The 22516-nt window shown below is 29.0% G+C and overlaps 1 protein-coding gene across 3 annotated transcripts in view; it reads right to left on the reverse strand.

Moving 5' to 3' along the window:
• LOC148226713 (lysosomal proton-coupled steroid conjugate and bile acid symporter SLC46A3-like) overlaps window positions 1-15968 on the reverse strand; it is a 39517-nt gene extending 23549 nt beyond the window's left edge. Inside the window, exons 1-2 of one of the 3 annotated variants that reach the window (XM_088204889.1) lie at window positions 15725-15968; window positions 12018-12156 (exon numbers count right to left, since the gene is read on the reverse strand). The gene's annotated coding sequence lies outside the window, so the exon portion shown is untranslated. The remainder of the gene's footprint in view (window positions 1-12017; window positions 12157-15724) is intronic. The other 2 variants (XM_088204891.1, XM_088204888.1) reach the window with 2 other exon arrangements.
• Between the last annotated feature and the right edge of the window lie 6548 nt (window positions 15969-22516).

Here is a 22516-nt window from a genome sequence, read left to right on the forward strand (position 1 = left end):
AATTTTTGATTTGCTTGTTTATTGTACCAATGGACCAAAGCGACAAAAATTTCAATGATAAAAAATAAGTGTCATTATCTCATTAAGTTCGAATTGTTTTTTTTCTCCTAAATAGCTAATCCAAGGTGATTATCGTTCCATGTTATCATACTAAAGAAACTTATTTTTTATTACAATTTGCATGCAAATCAAGCAGTTAAATGTAAACGATAGTTTTACATTTTTTTTTATCTTGAAACATATTATTATTTAATTGCGTAGCTATTAAATTTTTTTTTTTATTTAGAACCCAGTTTCGCAAAATTGCATTCGACCATAAACTCTAATTTTAACGTTGTGCAATCGAAAGCGTTTATGGTGGATCAATGGTCTTTTATTATACGTTACAAAAAGGAAATAGGAGTAATATAGTTACACAATTTATCGATTATTAAATAAAAAACGTATGCAAAATGCTTCTAATGTCTATTTAAAACGATAATGGAGATTTTTATATTATAGATTTGATATTGAAACCCTACAATTTGGGTCACGATCATGTGTGACTATGTTATATTATATAATTAGCACACGTTGACTTTTAATTCACAATTTAATATGTTACATAATTTTAAGGTCAATGTTACATGATCGTGTTTATATGGAAATTATTTAATAACACAATGTGATTGTGGGTGATTCATTGTAGATACCCTGAACAATATGAATATTTTTAGGGGAATGACAATCTTTAATTATTCAGAAATGTAGAGAGAATGGTTTTAATTGTGAGCTCCAATCAATTTAAGGAAACAGTAAAAAAATACGATTTTATAATATTTTTACACATAAATATTATAATATAAAAAATATTAGCTTAGTTTAAATTAAATGAAAAATTAATTAAAATTAAAAGAAATTGTGTTGTTTTTCACACATGTTGCTTGGATATTGATTATTTTTTGATGTGTTGAAATTTAGGGGTGAATAAAGTAAACAGTACTATCGATTGAAACAATAAAACGGTTTTCGAATAAGTGAAATTTGGTTGTGTTTCAAAATCAAAATGATTATTTTAGATAGTTAAAAGACATCCAAGGAAGATTGTGTTATATAATTTCAGATTCACAATCACACTGCTTGTTTCATGTTGAGGTTGACTTAGTAAATATATTTTGCTACAAATTTCTCGGGATTTTGATTAAATTATTTGGCTATTTTTATTTTTAAAACTGTTTGCCTACAACTTTGCCTCAATTTTTGATATATATTATATTAGACTATAATATATAATTATTATATTGTAGTTGAGTTGAGTTAAGCATTTTTTTAAGTACACATGTTAAATTTATTTAATTTATTAATAAAAGTAGCACAAAAATAATCACTAATTTTTTACATATTATTAATTTTTGTTACAATATTTAGTTTTATACGTAGAATGAATATATTATCTACCTGTCACATTAAAAAGCATAAAATTAACTATATATATATATAACAAATTAGCTAGTAACAAGAATAACAAAGTCGGTAATTAAAAACTGATAACGGCAGTAAAATCTATTGTTTATCACTACCGTTACTTGTGAAAAAATATAATTTTAATGGCAATTTTAATACTAAATGTTTACGTTTTCTACTTTGAAAGATAATTTAAGCTCATGATTATAACAATATTTATATTATTAACCCTTTAAATGCCAGCGACTTTTTATGAATCACCTGTTATTTATCTCCACGGGTCAGTATATCTTTTTAAAAACAAATATAAAATACTTGGTTTATTGCGAAATAAGGCTAGTTTAATCATTTTTAATAATTATAAAATATAATTTGTAAATAATTCGTTTACTTGTTTTAAAATATTAATTTGTAAAAAAATAATGGTGAGTCGCTGGCGTTTAAGTGGTTAAGAAAATAAAAAAATAATATGCAATTTGTTTTATTTAACCTTTGTGGCAAAAACTATACAGTTCTTTTACTTAAAAATGCATACATTCAATTTTTTGATGCTTTTTGAAATGATGCAGATTTTGAAAATAAAATGTACATTTAACTAGAGATTTTATATATTAGAAATCATAAACTATTCGAATAGTGAATAGTAAAGTTCAAAAGTTTCTAAATTGTGAATAACTAAAATTAACACAATACGAGCTATATATCATAAATTGTAAAAATATTTTTTTATAGTTTGAGAACCCTAGGAGTGTGACTTTGTAGCTAGTGACACGCAAAGTGGAATCTAGTTAGTTTTATTTGATTATATTACAATTGTGACAGACGATAAATGGCTAGATGTTTTCTCTGAGCGGTGGTGGAGAAGCTGGCGCAGGGATGATGTCCGCGGGTGGCGGACATCTGCTTGTCTCTTCGACTGGCAGCTTGTGATTGCCTTCTCATCAGAGTCCAGGCTTAAGTATCTAAGGCTGCAAAGCTTGCTGACCAATCACAATCACGCAGCGATCATCCAGCCAATATATGTACTCGTTTCTTAGAGCAGCGAAATAGGTATACGCCTTTAGAAAGAGACATTTGCTTGATGGCCATTGTCCAAGGTCGTATACTGCAACGGGAATCTTGTGAATCCAGTGATTTATTTTATCCGAGACCGTTTCGCAGCAAATAAAGTCTTTCAATGCACGGGAGAATTCTTGCTTGTAGGGTTTTTTTAATAAAAAAGGTGCTAAAACTTCTTGCCAAGCATTTTACTAAAGAAAATTTAATTTAAATTAAATTTAAAGCAGCTTTTCATATGCCACGAAGCGCATAAAAAAATAAACAAAATTTATTTACTACAATCATAATATTGATTATTTTGTAAAACAAATAGCATTTTATAGCGATTTTAAAACTAAAAGATTCACTATTTCTAAAATAAAAAAATCATCTAAAATTAAGTTTATCTATTTAATAATTAGCAAAAATGTGGGTAGTTCTAAGAACAAATAAATGTGTTCTTTTATGAATAAATTAATTATTTGAAGAAAAACTTATCAAGTACTAGCAATTAAAAACAATTTTTAGAAACAATTTTATTTGCATGAAGGCAAATTGCTGCGATATATTTTGATAAAATAGCAAAAAATTTTTCTCACCCCACTTGTGAATAACACTTTTTAAAAATCACAATCTTTTCTTCGTAACACTTTTTAAACAATATTTACTTTTTTTACAACATCACTACCGTGTTTGACCATTTTTTTTTATAAATGAAAAAAAATAATCACTCAAACTCTTTTTATTCAATTTCGAACGTGTTTTGGATAGCCTATGTAAATTTTAATCTTCGTCATGTTCGATTTCATATCAAGCAAGCACTTCATGAATCACACATTTGCTGATTACGAAAAAAATATATTTTAACCAAATATCACGTAAATCCATTTCAATGCAGAAAATCGTTACATCACGTACTAACACACATCCATCTTCGTTTTCCTTTTTCCGCTTTATGGTGACAAACGATGAATATTAAATATCCACGTTTATGTGAATAACCATCGAATGCGACACGAAATTATAATGATTGAACCGTACTAAATTATGCAAACGTGTCAAAATTTTCGTGATTAAACTGTATGTAAATTCATTAAATATGACAATAACATTGGGCAATAGTTTTGTAGCTGAATTAAGCGTGATTTTGTTTACAATTTCGTAATATTTTTAAGGTTTTAATGAGAACTTATATTGAAGTCATTCTTTTGTATTCAGACCTTGATTTGTTAAACGAAGATTAACATAAAAAATAGAGGTTGTGATTTGAACGCTTCGCGTATAAAAAAACTGTATTCAATACGTCTGAATGAAATATATGATTTTAAAAGTGTCAAGTGCGATTTGCTATGCAAAATACAGGTGTTAAAAACGAAAGCATATTTGGTCTTTAATTAGTATTTTGCAATAGTGACTCGTGACCATGGCAGGAGTCTGATCGAATACATATTTTTTCTTATGATATTTATATAATATTCTTATTCAATCGATTACTAAATATATGTATGATAATTGGGTACTAAAGCAGAGATAATAAAGGTATACTTAATGAAATTTATTTGATGCGTTTTTTTACTATTGTTGTTGAAGAGAATGTTGAATAGATTTTTAATATTATATAAATAAAAAAACATACATTTAAAGTAGTATATATACTAGAATATTATGGATAATTTTCGCAGGGTTCTAACCTAGGACCACTATTGTTCCTATAAGTCATAAACGACATAGACAAAACCATAAAAAACTTTATGTTGTATGCCGATGACTTGTCGAAAGTGTGAAAAATTATCCAAAGATTTTCCTATTCGTTGTCTTTGCAACCGATCTGATTTTTTTTTATTACTAGTGTGAAAATTAACTAGCTAGAGAGAGATGTCAAATAAAGGCATCAGAAATTCTCTCTGTATTAATTAGTGCTGCTTCTCGAGAATTTCTTGAGAACAATACTGAATCGAAGATACATATTTTTCAAAAAATTTGCTGATTTCTCGAGAATTTAAAAAAAATCTTTATTTGTTAAAAACTATATTTTTTAACTAATATTGTTATATTGAATATGTTTTACTACTGCTGTATTTTTTTTATCGAATAAGAAAGGGTGGCTCTGTGCCAGATGCTTAAAAATATGCATACTTTTTGGAAGCTTTATAAATAATACATAAGAAGAGATTCTTGTTAAAGGGAACGCGTTTAATTTCAATGGTACATAAATTAATCGCGCTCCTTATAATGCTTTAGTCTTTGTAATATTCTACGATATCTCTATATGATGAAGCTAATAACCTATAAGTTAATATCCTTTGTTAAATCCTAGCGTTTTTTATATTATGAGCTTTAAAAATTATACACTGCAAAGCATTTATTAAAATCATTAAAGCGTACTGTAAAAAATCTTTCAGTTTCGAGAATTTTTAGCTTTGAGTTTTAGAACATCCTCTAGAAATTTTTCTGGAGATTCAAGCAGGGACATTCACACTTCTTAACTAGCCTTTAGCAGTAGTCATCCAGCTTCTTAATACACTGGCATTGTACGTTGATCTGTGCAATGTCAGTCATGAGGAGCTGGTTCGATTTATGTAATTTAATTTTGGGTCATAAATATTATTTTGACATTCTTGAAAATATACACTGTAATGTTATATTTTTAACGACATATTTTGGTGTTTTATGCCAAAATATTTCCGTTTACCAGTCGTCAAAGCTCAGGGACGAATTATATAGCAAATGAAGGCTCAAGAGCCGTATGCGGCTCTGTAATATATTTATTGCGGATATAGAAACACTCGTTATATTTATGCAGAAGTATTTATGAAAGAATAAATATTCGAAACCAAGAATGCACTTGACACAATCAGGGACGTAATTTTAGTTTTCCGGGAGAGAGGGAGAGGAGGAAGGGGGGAAGCAAAAGTTGAACAGTCAAAGGTTTTGATTTCATTAAGATTCATAGTAATTTATTAAATGATAATCTGCCCAAATTCAAGGGGGAGAAAAATACCCCCACCTCCCCCCCCTAAATGACGTCCCTATATAGCAATAAAATATACTATTTGCAACAATATTACTTACAATAAATGAGAATCGAATAAAGCACATCTAATCTGAATTTTGACCAATAAGAGAACGCATAAAACAATTATCCCTTCTCAGAAGTAAAAAATTCACGTCAAAGGCGATGCTCCCCTATTGACCAAAATTTAGATCATACTATATCATTCTTTATTAATCCATTCGAAATGGATTTTATCAACTATGCATTCATGATTTCTCAATTGGTGCTCCCTGAAACGGTAATTGGAGAAATAAATAGATTAGTAGAAATTCAAGAAAATACATCACAATGTATTTACATCAAACTTGTTCCAGAATCAAAATACCTCATCTTAAGAAAAACTGCTTGCTTTAACGGCCTTTCTATGTAATTCTCTGTTCTGTGGTACAGCTCTAATAAATTAAAATACAATGACTTTAAATGCAATAGGTTACACACTAGTGTATAAACTACGTCTTAACTTTCAAAATTGAGTTGCAATACAAAAAATATAGTAATTAATGATATTTAAAATACACTTTAGATAGATTATGACACACTAGAGATAAAATTCCGGATCGAAAAAGGCAGGACGAAATATGCTTTTTTTATTTATGCAATCAATTATGATTTTTTATTCTATAAATCACGGCCTCCTACTCAGAATAAAGTTTTTAGATACATAAAATAAAATTACATAAGACTTCTTTATAAATACATAAAAATATATCTATTTACTACCATATTAAATCAATATTAAGTAAAAGAAAAATATAAACAAGTCAATTTTTATTTCAATACTTTGTCAACAACAGGAAATAAAAAATACGCCATTAGCAATAAACAAACTATTTACTCTGGTTGTAATTATATAATTATATTTAAAATACAGGAGAGTTTAAGTTATTTTTTAGTAATGTCAGTGTGAAGGCTGTTGTTATTTATCTTGAAGAAGAACAATAAACTGCGTAGTGGTATTTGATAAGACAACACGCATGTTTTGTTGACATTTAATCGATTTTTTTTGTCTTTTGAATAGAAGACGAGGATGTGCTTCTCTCAGTAAGTACCAGTATTTTTTTGTCCTAAGAGCAATGAGCTTATCTTTGGTTAGATCAAAGCCTTCGATACAGTTTGTAAAGATTCAGAAAGAAAAGGACTTTGGATTCATAGTTTAACTTCTATATCATCAATAGGGAAATAACCTTTAAATTATTATAAAGAATTGTGTACTTATTTTTCTCTAACATTAAAAAGTTTGCAAAAGTATCGTTCTTTACTCTCGTCATCAATAATAATAATTAAGCCAAGGAAACTTGTTACGTTTCAGTTGCTGCATCCATAATGAAAATATATATTGATGGCAGTGTAAAATTGCTAACTCCATATTTGACAATTTTACAAGAGAAACAAATAACTAAATAGACAACTCGAAAATAGGAAAATAAATCAATATCTTAAGTTTGTAGTGAATATTTTGTAGAATGCAATTTTTTGAGCATGTGTATTTCTATTAAAGGTACAATATGACATTTTCACATAAGAGTGGAGCTAGAAAATTATACTTTAAGCCATCGGTATGTTTTTTAAGACGTTTCAAGGGTGAGTTTTATTTTCTTCTAAAATACATTAAACTTGTGTGCTAAGTTTGAGAAAGCGTCTAAAGAGTTTTATCAAACGTACTTATATGTAGTTGAGAATCACTTCATATTCTGACCTTTCATTACTGTTGACACAATTTCTTTCAAGGTCGTTTAAAGAGTCATTGTTGTCAGTGAATGTCTGTATAAAAAGTGAAAATGGACTCGAAATGCCTTTTTTCTAGTAAAGTAGCAAATAAAATGTATTACCAATCATTGCATATGGAATAAATTTTTACTATCCAGTCAAAGTTTGTTAGTAAAAAAGAAAGAAATTCATAACATAGGCATTCTTCTTTGATGTCGTCAGCATGTATACATAACGAACAAAAGGAGTTTACTGTTTAGATTTTCATCCAATTGCAAACTGAACGATTATGGCGAGGCTACCAATTTTACGATGTCCTGCTTCAAGCAATTACAAGACACTTAAACTATTCAAGCATTTGACAAAGGAAATTCTATCTTTATATTTAAGATTAGTGAAAGTACAGATTACTAAATTTCTGGTATGGAGACCTTCTGTTTTATACAGCAATCTCCATTTTTTTTTAACTAACTGCTATTATTAATAATCGCTTTTCGAAGAATTTGCAGTAAAATTTTGTCTTTTAATCCTAATAAACACTCTAAAACAAAAAAAAAACTTAACGAACTAAATATTCAGTTTCAAAGAAGAAAAATAGGTATGACGATAGTTTCTATGCCCAGGGAGATAACGATGTTTCTTGGAACTCGATTTAAACTGCTTTTTAAGAAAAATAAAAAGTGAGACTTATCGAAAAATCTTGATGAGTAACACGTTTCTGAGAATTTTTTTTCAGGATTGCGCTAGGGATATCAATGGTTTTGAGCCATGCCCCGGGACAGTAGGTCTTGAGTTGTCGATTCAATTATTGAACCCAACGCTGAAGTTCTTTCGAAAAAATAAGAATCTTTGAGAGTAGTTGAATCTTTGAAATAGTCATTATTTAAGGCAGTAAGAAACATCATTGACCGTATGAATACGAAAATGCTATTAGTCTCGTTGAAAAAGGCATTTGCTATGTTGACGACATGACGATCGGAGATTCCAAAAATTTTTATCGATTTGCATCGACTATCAATAACGGATGTTCAGTGAGAATGCAACCATACATCAAGCGGAGCAACGATTAAGTATAGACTGAGAAAGCAGCCGCTTCCCTCTTCACGTCAGCTCTGATCTGGCTTTAAAGCATCGCGTATTTATTGTAGCATATTTTGATATATATTACTTTTAATGATTTATAATCTTTATGAAAAGTTTGAATCTCTACTACATTTAAGCCAGTTAAATTTTGATCAAATTGCACTAGTGTATTAGATCTGTCATATTTTATTTTATTTACCTACATATATATAGAACATTAATAACACTATTTTAATTTAAAATGATCTTATCACTTTTTATACTGTTTTCAAAATTATATTTGAAAAAATACGTTTTTTCTAATATACAATTAGAAATTGTTTATAGCATGTTGTTTTAGCTTGTAAGGTAAAAAAACTTGCCGTTTGAATATTACTATACTCAGAAACATTCACTAGAGGTAAAAATAATTTGCTTACATTATAAGCATATCGAATTCATTTAGAGATGGCTTTCAAGATTTGCATAAATATTATACTGAGGTATTATTTGGCAAAGATGAAAAAATGAAAACGATCTAGATAACTTCCTTTGAAGTTCTGAAATTGAAAGCTAATTTATTAATGATTCAGAAAAAAGAGATTTAATTTAAGTTAATAAATAAGCTAGAAAATATTGCAATAAACATAGATTCCAATGTTATTTTTTTTAAAAATGCACCGAAAGATAAAAACTATTTATATGTGATATGAATAAATAAATAAAAATTGACTAAAAATAAAAGATAAACTGGTAATTATTTAACAAACTAAGCACGAAATGTTTTTCTCAAAATGTGTAAGAAATTTAAATTTGAATAAATATTTCTACTAATAATAGTTTCGACTTTTGAGGAAAAAAAACAGATAAATGACGAATAAATTAATTTTGCTTCTTTTAAAACATTTTTTTTTGTATTATATGTTATATATATGTACATACCAGATGCGGACGGTAAGATACTTTCCCTCTCGGTTTTTTAATAATAGCGCATTTTTTTAAATAAAAATTCAAGTGGCGCTGTTGGGGTTCGATCCCGCCACTTAAGAGTTATTAGTCTGAGACGTTACAGACTACGCTATTCCGTCCTTATGAGAAATTTATGCGGCTTTACCACCCGTATAAAGTCATACAAAAAAATCTTTGCTTCTTAATCTTCAATATAATACTGATAAAACTAATAATAATATTGAATTCTATGTTAACAAATAAAGACCGAAAAACCTATATTAAACCAATATACATATGTTTATTTGCAGTAATTAATGGGTCGCATATTTTTACTGCTTTGCTGAGGTTGAATAGAGTATTTTTATCCGAGAAAAAAAATGTTTTAGAGGAAAAAAAATTGCAATGTTATTTTTCCTCTGGAATAAAAATCAAAACAGTTCTCTGCTTTTAAATATATATTAATTGTACATTTTTATAGTTATTTTGATTCCAAGCGTGACAAACTCATAAAATATAAAACAAATATATTAATATGCCCCTTAAAAGCTGTTTTAACCCGTCAACGACTGTATTTTATTTATTAATAATAAACTCACTTGACATGTAAATTAATTATGTTTTAATTTAAATGTTACACGTCTCATAGATCAGAAGCCATTCATAAAATAGTTAAAATAGATATGCTAATATTTTTTTTAAGCTTTATGAAATTTTCGTAAAACTGCCCTTTGTTTAAAAACAGCTAAAATATGACCCGCGTTTTAGAATGTTGTTTACGAAAAAAAAAAAAATATTGAAAAATTGGTAAAATCTAGCAACTTTATATAATAAAATATTTTAACTATCGATCTATCTATATAAAACACATATCTTTATTATTATTACTTTGATTTTGATCAATTTTTTAATTAATCAATCAGTAGTTGTGGTTGGCAATTAGTGAACCTATTTTTATGTTGATTCTTATAAACAAAATGCTCTGACTATTGTAAATGATTTAAATCGTCATTTAAAAAAACCCAATAAACACAAAAGAGAAGGTTACAATTGCGTCGGCGCCGACACGATTTTATTGCTTTTGACGTGAATTTTTGATTTCTGAGAAGTGATAATTATTTTTACGCCCTCCTATTGACCAAAATTTGATTTGAATACACTTTGATAAGTACTTTCATATCAATCAATTTTGAAATAAATAAATCTCACACAAAAATTTTGTAATTTAAAAGTCCACGTCAAAAGCAATAAAATCGTGCCGTCATCGTCGCAGAAGAAACGCTCAGTTTTCTAATGTTCATATCAAGACATTTTATAAGCGAATAATTGCTGGCGGTAAATTGCGGGAGATAAATTTTCCGGACCCAAAATAAATTCAATAGATACTACGACTTTTTATTATAATATTACAAATTGAATAAGGCACACCTAAGTCAAATTTTACTCAATGAGAGAGCGTAAAAAATATTTTTTTAAGCAGTTTTTATGAGAATATTAAGACTTCCAAGAAATGAAAATTAAATAAAGTACACATGAACCGTATTTTGAGCAATAAAAGAGCGCAAAAAACATTTCCGGACCTTCAAAAATTCGCGTCAAAATGTGAACGCTCGGATATCTATCGCTCATACTACTTTTTATAATAATATTACAAAATAAACGAGGCACACTTAAACCAAATTTTGCCCAATTGGAGAGCGCAAAAAATAATTATCACTTCTCAGAAGTCAAAAATCTACGTCAAAAGCAATAAAATCGTGCCGACGCCGTCGCAGTGGGAACGCTCGTTACCGAGCGTTCCCACTGCGTCGGCGCCGACACGATTTTATTGCTTTTGACGTGAATTTTTGACTTTTGAGAAGTGATAATTGTTTTTGCGCCCTCCTATTGACCAAAATTCGGTTTAAATACACTTTGACCAATAAATCAATAAATGTTGAAATAAATAAATCGCTCATATAATTTTTTATGAACTTTGTGGCATAGGAAAAATCAAATGATATTTAAATCTATTTTTTTTTTAGTAAAATGCTTGACAAGAAGTGAGTTCCGGCAACTTTTTTGTTAAAAAAAAAGCCCTGGAAATATCTAAAAAAAAATATTTTGCGATAATCGATCGGAATGATAATTATATAATTATCAGTAGTTCCAGACACAATTGAAAAACACTCAAACCCAGGATTTTAGATAGTATTCATTGACTTATAAAACTGGTATGTCATTTAATTAAAAATATTAATATAATTTGACACATCAGATTAATTTAGTAATTTTTACAAATATATATTTTAAAGGATTACGTATTAATGGAATAATACTTTAATTGTAGATCTGATTTTTTACATAAAAAAACTGACGCAATGTATCTATCTAAATTCATATTTATAGGCCAAGAAATATATTTTTATAAAATCAGAGTAATAGAAATATAAGAATCCGACTTATTATTCCTTTAAGAGATAGTCATATTTCATGATAGATATTTTTTTCGATTTTATATCCATTCAATTCAATGTTTTAAAAAGAACGCATCCGCCCCAGTTCAAGTTGTGTACTTGCTGACTTTTGCAGAACGTACCACTAACACGAATCATAAATCCTATTGATCGTTAGGGCAAATTTCTAACATAATCCATTGCATAAATAAGCACATTTTTTTACACTAAAATATTTATTTACTTCCTATTAAATGACCGTGACCGCGATTATATTTTAACTACAGAGAATTAGCAACGCCATAATGATAAAAATAATTAATGTTTACCTGTCTTGTCACATTTGTGTCTTGTCACAAGTCCCTTTTATTAAAACTTCCTCTTGGGTTGTTCGTGACCCAATTAGGGAATTAAGTTCTCGGAGATAAACGGACAGGGCATTAAGTGTAAATTTGCACCGGGCTGTAACTATTATATATTTTTATTTAGTTTATTATATGTATTTGATACTTGAGAAATATATACAATTACTTGTGTTACATAATTTGATCTACTTCACTCCACAAGTTCATATTTGACTCTAGTTTTTATACGGAAAAGACATATGAATGTAATATTTACAAAATAAATTAAAATATTTTGTTTTATTATATTCAAAAAATAATAATAAAATGTTGCTCATTTATTTATGAATATTTTCAAACTCAATTAACGACTGTAATTCGTATTAAGATAAAAACATTTGTATTTTTAATAATTATAAATAAATTTTATAATATTCAAAAGCTCGGCCATAATTCTGTTCCTTATTTCAAAAGTCTTGATATTTATTAATTTAATTATGACGATCGTGATCTGAAAGCTTAACCTAATGCGTCACGATTGCCAAAAGTATAAAATATATTACAATTTTAAAATACATACAAATTCATATACGCACACACATCAAATATAAGTAAAAACACTAACACAAATAAAAGAAAAGAAACAAATTACCTCAACAGGTGTGCATTGTCTCACACGAATTAAATCAAAACTCCATATGTGCACGAAAAAATATCACTATCATATAGCAAACGAACGGCCGTTGATCGAGAAGTGTTGGAAAGTGCTCCAATTCTAGAATTCACAGGTAAGAACAGTGGACGCGATCGAAAACTATAACCACCTTCACACATTTGGAGCTGCTCGAGCACCGAAGGATTATCTACGATGCCTTTGAAATATTTCCAGAAGTGTTTAATTATATAAGCATTCCTACTGCGAGTTGACAAAAAATGTATCAAAATAAAAGCACTGAGAAATAAAAACGGATAATACCCATATTCTTTCAAGTATAAATATCGAACGAATTTACGCTGTACTTTTTCCAGCTTCAATTACGCACGGAATCCAAATAATAGAGCTAGTTTATAGTATGCTGCGGACTAGAGCATCATAAAGAGTGCACAATATTCCTGAAGTAGCGCGCATTTATTAAGATAAATGTGCTGGATACATTTACAACGTTCTTCGAAAATCACACCTAAATCTTTTGTAAAAGAAGACTTGTCACCGAGATGGTAAGAATATTTTGCCGGCATTGACGACCTTGAAAATGAAATTGTGTGACATTTCTTTACACTGAAAGCAAGCCCACTTCCTCTTGCAGGTCGAGGGAATCCGAAATCGACTGCGCTTTCTTGAAAATTTTCAAGTCATCTGCTTATAATAAAAAATTGAATGATGCATTGCTGTTTCTATGTCATTAATGAACAATAGAAACAGCAATGGACCCAAGTTGGATCCTTGAGGTACTCCAGTAGAGGTTTCAAACCGTTCTGAAAAAGAGTTTTTATACTTGAATAAATGATATATATATATATATATATATTGGTCAAGTAATTTGAGACCTTCAGAATAATTTTTTCACAAGTAAAGCAGGATTAACTTTATCAAATGCCTTTTCAAAATCTGTGTATATGACGTTCACTTGTACACTAGTGTTCAATGATCTTGAAACAAAGTTAGACAAAACCATAAGATTAGTGACAGTAGATCAAGCTTGACGAAAAACATGTTGCTACTCGAGAAGCATACACCTGAAATGATTAAAAATGTATTTATGCAATACAATTTCAAATAATTTGCTCTTTAATTGTCAATGTGAAACTTGACACCCTTTTTATGATACCGGTTGAGCTTAGTGCATTACTACAACTCTGGAAAACAGGAGGATCTCAAAATTAAATTTAGTATAAATTGATGAGGTTTCAAAATATCATATTTGCATCCTTTCAGAATGTAGTCTGGGATAAAATCTGGTCTGTAAAATCGGTATTCCATATTAACCAAATTATAGGTTTTGATTAATTACAAAGATGACTATGAAAGCTGTGTCTCATAGTAATTAAAAGTAAAATATCTAGCAAATCTCTTTAGAACCTTCAAAATCGATGCTGTTCCAACTCATCGATGACAGCAACAATATTACTGATAATCATGTATCAAATTTTTAATTTTATAGACTATATTTTAGTTAAATGTATTGAGTATTAACATAGTAAATATTATTATTTACGAATAAGTTTTAACGAAGGTTGCGTTTGCCTAGAAGTAATCTAAACTATAAATAATTTATATTCATATACATACAATCAAAATAAATTGTTCCACCTGTCATTAGGATGAGGCTAAGCCCTATTTGGATATCTTCAAGGTTTTATATCGAAGGTGAAAGTGAGTATCTCAAATTTTACAAAACCTAATCGACCCATTGATAAATCACACGAACCCATTGATAGAGCTATTGCTAATTTGATATGCTTTGCATTGCAAATTTCTCAATGTTTACGGTTCGTTGACACGTTATGACTTTTACCGGTCAAGCTCTGTCACTCGTTGCTTAATCAATGTATATTTTTTACTTACTATAGTAAAATATTCATGTGCGTGATCTAGTAAATGTGGCGTACTAACGAGAGGAAATCTGCAATTCGCCGATTTGATTGGATCAATGTGGACATACGTTGCGTTCTATATTTATTAATAATATATTAGATCTAAGAATTTGATGTCAGCGAATTGTTCGTTCGCATAAGATGCGTTCAAGACTCAACTGGTATCATTATCGAATCAAAATACAGTGAAATGGCAATAAAGATATAATTTTTCAATGACTGGATGAATCGTTGGAAGGTGTGAATAAGCTAAGAACCAGTGATTCAACATTATGCTACATAAAATAATATTTCTATAAAAATCTAATTATGTTATAATACAAATAATAAAGAAGAGCTTTAATATTAATAACTCTCGCGAAATTGTGACAATTTGAACAACACAATGGATCTTCATAATCCATTTTCCACACAAGAGTTAATTGTTTATTATCGCATATAATGAACGGTTACGCTATGTTTATTGTAGTAGTTGATAGTTAATAGCAGTAATCCAGCTTTGATAGTACATTTTTAATTATATTTTTATGTACTCATAGTTTTTTTTCATATGATTTTATCTTAAAACAATTTATTAATATTTTTTCGATAATTAAAAAATAATTTAAATCAATCAATCGAGTTACTAGCAAATATATATATATAAAAACATTACTAAACTAAAGCAACCTATCATTAAATATTTTACAAGGCTTAATATTATTATCAAATCACGGAAATGTATACTATTGAATTATCTTTTTGTTACATGATATAATAGAGTGCATTCTAATCCATTAAAAGTTAAACTGTAAGGAAATTAGTTATATTTTTTTATATACGGAAAACTAAAACATAAAGAATTTTTTTGTCCGATATTTAGAATGCGTTTGAAAGCTTTAATATAAGTATTATGATATACCAGCAATTTAACTGATAATAGAATCGTGTAAAATGTAAATTCGATTGTTATACAGGGTGAATTTTAATCGTTTATATGAATTTCTTGAGACCTCGTATTAAAATCGTGACAATTTGTGATGCACGATTTTAACGTAATAATATTTTTTTGACATATAATTTTAATAGTATTACTATAAAATGATAAAAGTACTCACATATGATTATTTTAAAAAATAATTTAAAATTACACAAACACAATTGGTATTTGAAAAAAAAACACTAAATTTTATAATGCTGAAAAAATCCACTTCACTGAAAACATTCGTAAATTTATATGCAGAACTTGGTTCAGTTGTATGCTATTATGTGTTTAATATAATGTTCGGTTAGTACATTTGTTATGTACAGGTTGATGATGACTGATCTAAGTTAACCAAGTTGATCGACTGTAGTCAATCCAACTGTATCTTGCCTCTTAAATGCTTTGACAGATACACTACTCTCGGCGGAGGGCAGTGGTTTTCAATCAATTTTTTACACAAACTTCTATGTATGTATGTGCATTAAAAAATGTAATATCTATTAAATATAATTTAAAATATCCGGAAACTCATAGTTACACAGGTGATTGATTACTGGTGAAGTTTACTTTTAAAAATCAATACTACAAAAGTACTTATTTTTATTAATTGGAATTTTATTAAGTAGAATAAATATTTACTGTTTACACTTACAATGCGGAATATAATGTAATAAATTAGTATAAATATAGGAAAAGTGTTTGAATAAAATAATATCTAATCTAATAAATATCTACACTTCGCAGTCAAAGTTTGTTTTTATATTACAGTTATTAAAAAATTACATGTGACAGTTACTTCAGCAGGCCTGTCAAGCGACAGTAATTCGAACGATTGCGTCGCGAATACAAAACACCTCTATGCAAAAATGTATTGTATATATTATATTGTACAAGTACGTATATGTTCTAATAAATAAAATATATTTATTAGAACAGTTGTAAGATAACAAATTTAAAAAACATATTTTGTATTTTAAATATTTTTCTGATATAAACATAATTTACTTTATAATAATAACTATTTCATTTATTACAATTAAATTTTAGTTAATCTATTTGCTAAAAATAATATAAAATAATTTATATTAACATGATAGTTAATGATACTGAGAATTAACATTTAATAAATAAATATTGCTTAAATTTAAAAAATAAATAGAGCCATCTGTTGTAAAATAGCAAAACTTATTTGTGTTTTACAACAGTTTTTTAAAAAAATACGTGTTATTAGTTCGCTATATTTACATAAACATAAAGGTTTAAAACTACAATAGTCCATTATTAAATATTAATTAGACTTAATTAATGTATTAATTAACCTATTAATGTGACTTAGTACTTAATTAACCTATTAATGTGACAAAAATGCTAATACTTGATTATCGATTTGGTTTTTGTCAGAAATATTTCAATTACCTAGTCCACAAAATTATTTTAATTATTAATAAAAATTATAACTAGTAAAAAAGTCTTATTAGACAAATTTAGAATAATTTTTTCATAGAATAATTATTTGTTCCTGAAATTCTTGTCAAAAAATAATTTCTATGTCAATAAGAGGTCACTACAACGACCAATTGAACAACGAAAGAGAAGTTTCACATTTCAAAAACGCTTTATGGAATAATACATTTTAATATTGTTTCTGAGAAGCTGTCCATCCGAAGCAAGAAATAACTGACTTTAACACTGAAAATTTCTGGTACTTTTAAGTACGCGCTTAGTGTGTTTAAGGACTAATCCAGTCCTTATTTCTTATCATTGTTATTCGGACAGTCTGTTAAACAATCGCAAAGTAGCTATCTAGTGGGTTCAAGATGCAATGCAATTTGTTCGAAAACATTATTCAACGATCAATATAATATATGCATCACTTTTCACATTGGGGAAAACTCTAGATAGACATCAAGAAAGAGAGAGAGAGATTTTGGCAGATGCAGATCGTTCATAGACATCCAAGAACATCACCAGAATTCTGACAGTTACAACTCGACACATTATGATACGATACTATTTCGATAATGTAGTAAATTGTACATATTAAAATAAACTTTGGCTCTAAAACCTGAAAACTACATTCAATATATTCTGTAGTTTCACAATGGAGTGTCAATGGAGAGACTAAAGAATGGCTACATTTGCAAATAATATTGGTCTATTATATTCTCGGGATAATGAATGCCCGTGAATCGGAAGCAATTCAATGGATAACAAAACACTTAACATATTTTAGCCACTGGGGATAACGTCACAGAGCATATTATTCGGGAGCGCAGACCCTTGGCAACGCGACAACTAGAAGCGTCTGGTGTCATCGTTTTCAGGAGGGCCGCATTATGTGTATGCAGTGTAAAGGTTCAGTAAGGATGCCTTAAATGAGGCGGATTTTTCGATGGGGACAGCTGGCCAAGGAAAAGAGCTTGACGAATGCGGTTTGACAAGTTGACGGGATTTAGAAATCCTGGCGTCATTTCAATAACAAAAGGGAGCCTTTTTATAATTTTAATGGAACAAGATCAAATGACCAGCGTCTCTATCTGGCGATATGCAAAATATGATGTTTGCCGGTTTGATTTGGGTTTGAACAGAAAATGTAAGTTTTGCAACTAGCTCAAATTGAGTTTCATGAACATTTTAGATCAGCATATAATTTCACTAGTGCCTATCAGTTATATTATATTTTTGCTAATATAAATATTTGGGGTACTCAAAAAAAAGGTCGTTTTTATACTGAATAACTTTGACGTTCAATTGTGACTTATTTTTTTATTCGAGTATCATGTCTTTCTTTTAGTAGTGTTTGGATTAACATTTGGAGAGTGCGTTACGTACATAACAACAACGAAAAACACATTAAGTTTCAATGTAAGATTTTGTTCCGAGTAAGGTGTTTTTACGCACTTTTTTATGCTGTATGAATTTCACAAAAAAACGGCAACCACAGCAACCAAAAACATCTGTGCCGTCTATGGTTAAGTTTTACTGGTTCGTAAATTTAAAAATTAGTTCAAAGGATTTATATCTGGAAATTTTTGTTTGGAAGTTGGAGACTAAAAATCATCGATGATCACTGCATACCTGCAGAAATTGAAGCCAATATGTTCATAATCTAGCACTAGAAAAAGTTTAAAAATATTATACAGGCGTGTGGATTTCACACGCACTAAGCGACTAGAACAAGGCGACGCGCCTGCTTCAAATTGCGAGAATCACGCGAGAAAAAATAACGCTCTCGGATGAAAAACTGTTGCTCACCCTCCATATTCTCCCAATAGAGCACCATCAGATTACCATTTACGCAAGTCTCTACAGCATAATTGTGTTAGTGAAAGTAAAACATTTCTTTCTTAATATTTTACCTAATAGCCAGTTAGTTTTTAAAAATATGGGATTAAAACATTGTCTAATCGATGGAAGAAGCTTGTATCTGTCAATGGAGATTATTTTGTTCAATAATATTGTAAAATAATTTGTTATTGGAAAAATACTTTTCAATAAAAAAACGTATTTCTTCTGGGTACCCCATAACCAAATTTAAGAATTGGAAAATGCTCTCACCTGTTCCACCTAAATGACGTCTCTGATTTGCGGTGCACACAAAATTTACTAACAGCTATATTTTATGTTTATTTTTTGAATTTGGTTTCAACAAAATTATTGTTTTATTATTTTTAAACAAATTGAAGTATAATAAATATTCATATAATAATACGATTAAATTACATATATGTATATAATATGTATCTAAAAATTAACTTAAATTTATAAAATCAAATAAAAACACTATAAAAAAATAATGTATAATTAAAATATATTGTATAATTAAAATTAAACTAAACATATAAAATTAATATATAGAGTTATATAATTCAAAATAAACATATTTCAAAGACACTTCATTGTGATCCTAATCACCTTAGCAACTATAAATTGTTTATAATATTTACGGTACTCTACGACATTAATAAAAAATCGTTTTCACTTTCATTCTTTACAAATTTATAAACATTCTAAATTAATTCTATTGATTAAGAAGAAAGAGGAAATCCTTGTTCAAGCTGAGACATTTTCTTAAAATAAAACCGGTATGTAATAATATAATAATATTAATTTTATTTTACCCCTGATTGAATAATCAGAGCACAAATAATAAAATACTTATGTAAGACTATGTATCATCAACAGACTTGCGACCTCACTTCCAGGAAAGATGTACCCACCTCAAGTTGGAGAACTATTTAACCATTCAAATGTAAGATCTTAAACTTGTCTCTTTTATAAATCTGTATCTGTATCTGCACACAACCATAGTTCAGTTTGTCTCAACATAAAAATTAAAAATACATGGGTTATATATAAATTATTTTTGAGGCGATATGGAGGCCCCAAGTGCGCGTCTCATGCGCTTATGGGGTAAACTGCCATTGTTTTTATCTATAAATTTCATAACGCCAGAGCTCACTGTACGCGTGTTTTTGCTGCTTTAGCACACTAATTTTCTGTTATATATGTAAGATAGAACTGAATATTTTATTAACTTATAATTAATTGGAAATATATATTGGAGTTATCAACTTATTTTATAAATCTGTGCGTTTTTTAAGGCGCTGTTTAAATGAATTGAAAATTAAAACGTGTAATACATTTACGAAATTATATATTCGCCATCTTTTTAAAATTATTCTCCACATGTTAATCAAATAATGTTTTATTGGAAGTAATAAATTATTTATTGCCGTTTTTTATATCCGCTCAAGTAAAAAAATATTCACATAAAAACTGTTGCAGATCTAAATATATGACAGTCGTTTGGAGCAATGTCTGAAAAATACGGTGGATGAGAAATGAGTTCCCAAAAAAATCCATTGATTTTTTATCGTTTTTTGGATAAATGAGGGCTGTCTTTGGGTAAAATTACCTTTCTTTAATTTATAAGGGAAGGTATTTTTTATATTTTGCATCACTTATGTGCCTAATCCAATAACTCACAATGAATTACGCCCTTAATATTCCATTAAATGCATAGTTATCTTATTGGGGTATTTTTCTCTTTCACCACTGTATCATCGGGTGTTAAATTATACGATCTACTTCTCATATTCAGTAACAATTCGGCTCAAAAATTTTTTTTTTGTTCTAGAATTTTTAATTATCGCCATATTGAGATATATAGTTTTCCTCAGAAAATTTATGAGATACTCATATTCTACAAATTAACACATTTCTTAACTTAACAGGAGATACGTTGAGCTTTTGTACTAGCTTCTGTATCGTTAATCTCAAACCGTCTTTGATGGCAGCTCTAATATCCTCACTAACAACCCCCATGGAATATTTTTTTAATAAAAAAAATTTTTAGAACTATATTTGACACTTTCTAAATTTAATGGCTTCCTTGCCCATTGCATTACAGAGGTTTTTAATTGCTATTGTCATAAAGCATGATATAGCTTAACAGAGAATATTATATCTCCACTGCCATTATTGATTTAGGGTTGAAAATATCGAAACAAAAAAATATCCCGTTACTAAATAGTATCATTAATATGACATCTGTTAACAAACACCGAAAGAATAGTAAAATTATCTTTAATTTTTAACGTTTGGTAGCCCTAAGGGGTGTAACTTTGCAACCAGTAAGAAGCGGGTGGTAAGCGACTAGTAAGAATTTATTCGTTAAAGTTACATATACATTGAGTTATTATTTATGGGCGAGATGTTTCCTCTGAACAGTAGTAGAGAAGCCGGCGCAGGGATAATGTCAGTGAAAGATACTCAGGGGTCTTGTAATTGGTAATGATAGTTCTGTTCCTCTTGCTGCAATGATCGTGTCCTGCTAGTTTCTGCCTGGTCCTCATTGGAGAACAGTTTTATGTATTCAGGGCTGCAAGGCTTGCTGGCCAATCACAGTCATTCAGCAATCATCCAGCCAATCGTTGCACTCGCTTCTTAGAACAAGGAAAATTACATTTGCTTGATGGACATTGAGGTCGAATTGTGCAACGGGAATGTTGTGGTCTCACGGTGCTTTTTGTCTTCCGGTGATATATTGTTTCTTGTCACCGTTTCGTAACAAATAAATATTCATTCAATGCACCGAAGAATCCTTGCATGTTATTTATGAGAAACTCTTCGTAACGAGATCTTTGTGTGGTCCCACTATTGTCTAGTTTATTTCATATAATTTCTGGTGACAGATTTTAACGCGAGTTTCAAGTATAGGATCCTCCACAAATTTATAAAAAAGTTTTACATTTTTGTACATGTCAGAAAAAAAAAACCGCAAACACTAATGGGACAACCTGATATATACTATAAGAATATTGTCATTCTGAAGCATTTATTTTAAAGGCGATTTAATTAAAATATTATACTACACATAAATTCAAGATTTTTTACTTTTAAAATATTTTAGAAAAAAATATCTAAATGATTCTTTCACTAAGCCTTTATTTTTATTGACAACAATAGGAAAATCTTTCGAAAATATTGTAGAAAATTAATACATTTTTAGCCGCACTAGTACTAACATTTTTTCGTCGTCTTTTAATGCGTTTTTGTAAGTAGTAAAAAACTTGGTTAGTTATAATGAAGGGATCGTAAACTTTTTTTTAAGTGAGTAGCAGATGGTGATACATTATTTTACAAATATATGAGTTAGCTATTTTATTGCTTTTTTTTTACATTTCAAACTACATAAACCTAGTAATTTCACACGTGTGACCTAATCTGCTGCTCAAACCCAGAATTATTTAGTCTTATAATTTTCTTTTGTCCAATGCAATGGCGCAATTCTGCCATTAATGACATTTCACGCACTCGTTGCGCCAGTCGGCTCTAAGCCCAAAGGTTGACTACAGCTTGAGGCTGTCTGGAGGTGGAGATCGAGCAGTCTACTGGACCTCCAGAATCACTCACTATAAAC

The sequence above is a fragment of the Plectrocnemia conspersa genome, unplaced genomic scaffold, assembly GCF_051122295.1.
Source record: "Plectrocnemia conspersa isolate PC_06_02 unplaced genomic scaffold, ASM5112229v1 ptg000014l, whole genome shotgun sequence".
Taxonomy (NCBI): domain Eukaryota; kingdom Metazoa; phylum Arthropoda; class Insecta; order Trichoptera; family Polycentropodidae; genus Plectrocnemia; species Plectrocnemia conspersa.